Below are 4359 nucleotides of genomic sequence, written 5' to 3' on the forward strand. Positions count from 1 at the left end.
TGGATCAGCCTGTGCTTCATTGCTGGTGTTACTGGGAGCACTGGGACAGGTGAGGGTGGGTTCCTGGGCGCACTGGGAGCCATGGGGTGGGTGTTACTGGTGTTACTGGGAACCCTGGGGCAGGCTGTGCTGTGTTACTGGGAGCACTGGGACAGGCCATACTGTGTTCCTGGGTGCACTGGGAGCCGTGGGGTGGGTGTTACTGGTGTTACTGGGAGCACTGGAACAGGCTGTACTTCATTACTGGTGTTACTGGGAGCACTGGTATAGGCTATACTGGGTTCCTGGGCACACTAGGAGCCATGGGGTGGGTGTTACTGGTGTTACTGGGAACCCTGGGGCAGGCTGTGCTTCATTGCTGGTGTTACTGGGAGCACTGGGACAGGCCACACTGGGTTCCTGGGCACACTAGGAGCCATGGGGTGGGTGTTACTGGTGTTACTGGGAACCCTGGGGCAGGCTGTGCTTCATTGCTGGTGTTACTGGGAGCACTGGGACAGGCCAGGGGGGGTTCCTGGGCGCACTGGGAGCGCTGGGACGGGCGTCGCGGGGATGGCTGGGTCCGGCTGTGCCGTGCTGCCGCTGTTACTGGTGTGACTGGTGTCACTGGGAGCCGCCCCCCGCCCTGGCAGCCGGAGCGCATCTGGCCGCTCCCGCCCAGCTGTTTGGTTGCCCCGGCAACCGCCACCCCATAAACACGGGCGGGAGGCGGCGCGCGCGGGCCCCTGGGGGGGGGCAGGTGCGTGGGATGTGGCCACGCCCCCGGCCACGCCCCCCGGACACGCCCCCAGACCCCACCCCAGCCCGCAGCGGAGCCTCGTACTGGTCTTACTGGTGTTACTGGGGTGAGTGACTGGGGCTACTGGTGCTGCTGGAGTCACTGGGCTGACTGGGGGTACTGGAGCTGGAGGTGACTGGTGGTACTGGGGTGACTGGAAGCAACTGGAGTTACTGGTGTTACTGGTGTTGCTGGAGCTACTGGGGTTACTGGAATCGCTGCTGGTGCTGGAAGTGACTGGGATTGCTGGGGTTACTGGTGTTACTGGGAGTGACTGGGATTGCTGGGGTTACTGGGGTTACTGGGAGTGACTGGGATTGCTGTTGGGTTTACTGGTGTTGCTGGTGTTACTGGTGTTACTGGTGTTGCTGGAGCTACTGGGGTTACTGGAATCGCTGCTGGTGCTGGAAGTGACTGGGATTGCTGGGGTTACTGGTGCTACTGGGGTTACTGGGAGTGACTGGGATTGCTGGACTTGGGTTTACTGGTGTTACTGGTGTTACTGGACGTGTTGCTGGTTCTGGAAGTGACTGGGATTGCTGGAGCTGCTGGTGTTACTGGGGTTACTGGAGTTGTGCTGGAAGTGACTGGAGTTACTGGTGCTACTGGAACTGCGTGACTGGTGTTGCTGGTGTTACTGGTGTTACTGGTGTTGCTGGAGCTACTGGGGTTTCTGGAATCGCTGCTGGTGCTGGAAGTGACTGGGATTGCTGGAGTTGCTGCTGGGCTTACTGGTGTTGCTGGTGTTACTGGTATTGTTGCTGGGGTTGCTGCTGTTACTGGTGTTACTGGTGTGAGTTGCTGGTGTTACTGGAGTTGCTGGAGAATGGGGTTACTGGGAAGTTCGTGAAGGTTAACTGGGGAGTTACTGGGAGGTTTACTGGGGGGATACTGGTGTTACTGGGGGCTGGGGGGGATGAAGCTACGGCAGTTAGTGAGAACTGGGGGCTTACTGGGGAGGTTACTGGTGCCACTGGGGGTTTACTGGAGAGGTTACTGGTGTTACTGGGGAAGTTACTGGTGCCACTGGGGGGTTACTGGTAAGGCTACTGGTGTTACTGGGGAGGGTACTGGTGCCACTGGGGTGTTACTGGTGTTACTGGGGAAGCTACTGGGGAGGTTACTGGTGCTACTGGTGGGTTAGTGGGGAGGTTACTGGTGTTACTGGGGAGGTTACTGGTGTTACTGGGGAGATTAATGGTGTTACTGGAGAGGTTACTGGTGTTACTGGGGAGGATATTGGTGCCACTGGGGGGTTACTGGAGAGGTTACTGGTGTTACTGGGGAGGATACTGGGGGGTTGCTGGGGAGGTTACTGGTGTTACTGGGGAGGATACTTGTGCCACTGGGGGGTTACTAGAGAGGTTACTGGTGCTACTGGGGAGGTTACTGGTGTTACTGGGGAGGTTACTGGTGTTACTGGGGAGGTTAGTGGTGTTACTGGAGAGGTTACTGGTGTTACTGGGGAGGACACTGGTGCCACTAGGGGGTTACTGGAGAGGTTACTGGTGCTACTGGAGAGGTTACTGGTGCTACTGGGGAGGTTACTGGTGTTACTGGGGAGGTTAGTGGTGCCACTAGGGGGTTACTGCAGAGGTTACTGGTGCTACTGGGGAAGTTATACTGGTGTTACTGGGGAGGTTAGTGGTGTTACTGGGCACACTGGTGCCGGGTCACACAGGGGCTGTGGGTGGGTGCTCGGGGTCACAGTGACCGGGTGTCCCTTGGGTGTCCCCCGGGGTGTCCCGGTGTCCCTCGGGTGTCCCCCGGGTGTCCCCCATGGTGTCTCGGTGTCCCCTGGGTGTCCCCTGGGGGTGTCCGGGTGTCCTCCATGGGTGTCCCTGTGTCCCCCGGGTGTCCCCCGTGATGTCCGGGTGTCCCCTGGGTGTCCCCTCTGGGTGTCCAGGTGTCCCCCATGATGTCCGGGTGTCCCTGCCGATGTCCCCTGTGTTCTCTGGGTGTCCCCGTGATGTCTGGGTGTCCCCTGGGTGTCCCTTATGATGTCCCTGTGTCCCCTGTGGGTGTCCGGGTGTCCCCCATCATGTCTGGGTGTCCTTGTCAGCGTCCCTTGGGGGTGTCTGGGTGTCCCCCACCATATCCCTGTGTCCCCCGGGTGGCCAGGTGTCCCTGTGGATGTCCCCCACGGGTGTCCATGTGTCCCCTGTGGGTGTCTGGGTGTCCCCCACGGGTGTCCCTGTCCCCAGAGTGTCCCTCATGATGTCCTTGTGTCCCTGTCAATGTCCCCTGTGGGTGTCCATGTGTCCCCCATCATGTCTGGGTGTCCTCTGAGTGTCCCCTATGGGTGTCTGTGTGTCCCCTGTGGGTGTCCGGGTGTCCCCTATCATGTCTGGGTGTCCCCTGGGTCCCCTACAATATCCCCGTGTCCCCCGGCTGTCCCTTGTGGGTGTCTGGGTGTCCCCCATGGGTGTCCCTGTGTCCCCTGGCCATCGTCCATCATGTCCATGTGTCCCCGTTGATGTCCCCTGTGTGTCCCCCATGATGTCTCTGTGTCCCCTGGGTGTCCCCTCTTCATGTCCATGTGTCCCCCATGATGTCCGTGTGTCCCTGTCGATGTCCCCTGTGTCCCCTGAGTGACCCCCATGATGTTTGGGTGTCCCCTGGGTGTCCCCTCTGCATGTCCCTGTGTCCCCCATGATGTCTGTGTGTCCCTGTCGATGTCCCCTGTGTCCCCTGTGTGTCCCCCATGATGTCTCTGTGTCCCCTGGGTGTCCCCTCTGCATGTCCATGTGTCCCCCATGATGTCTGTGTGTCCCTGTCGATGTCCCCTGTGTCCCCTGAGTGTCCCCCATGGTGTCTCTGTGTCCCCTGGGTGTCCCCTCTGCATGTCCATGTGTCCCCCATGATGTCCACGTGTCCCTATCGATGTCCCCTGTGTCCCCTGAGTGTCCCCCATGGTGTCTCTGTGTCCCCTGGGTGTCCCCTCTGCATGTCCATGTGTCCCCCATGATGTCCACGTGTCCCTATCGATGTCCCCTGTGTCCCCTGAGTGACCCCCATGTTGTCTCTGTGTCCCCTCTGCATGTCCATGTGTCCCCCCTGATGTCCACGTGTCCCTGTCGATGTCCCCTGTGTCCCCTGTGTGTCCCCCATGATGTCTCTGTGTCCCCTGGGTGTCCCCTCTGCATGTCCATATGTCCCCCATGATGTCTGTGTGTCCCTGTCAGTGTCCCCTGTGTGTCCTCCATGATGTCTCTGTGTCCCCTCTGCATGTCCATGTGTCCCCCCTGATGTCCACGTGTCCCTATCGATGTCCCCTGTGTCCCCTGTGTGTCCGCCATGATGTCTCTGTGTCCCCTGGGTGTCCCCTCTGCATGTCCATATGTCCCCCATGATGTCTGTGTGTCCCTGTCAGTGTCCCCTGGGTGTCCCCCATGATGTCTCGGTGTCCCCTCTGCATGTCCCTGTGTCCCCCATGATGTCCGTGTGTCCCTGTCGATGTCCCCTGTGTCCCCTGAGTGACCCCCATGATGTTTGGGTGTCCCCTGGGTCCCCTACGATATCCCCTGTGAGTGTCCCCAGGTTGTCCTCACGGGTGCCATCTGTCCCCTCCCCACAGGACC

Source organism: Athene noctua, chromosome 34 (assembly GCF_965140245.1).
Source record: "Athene noctua chromosome 34, bAthNoc1.hap1.1, whole genome shotgun sequence".
NCBI classification, from domain to species: Eukaryota; Metazoa; Chordata; class Aves; order Strigiformes; family Strigidae; genus Athene; species Athene noctua.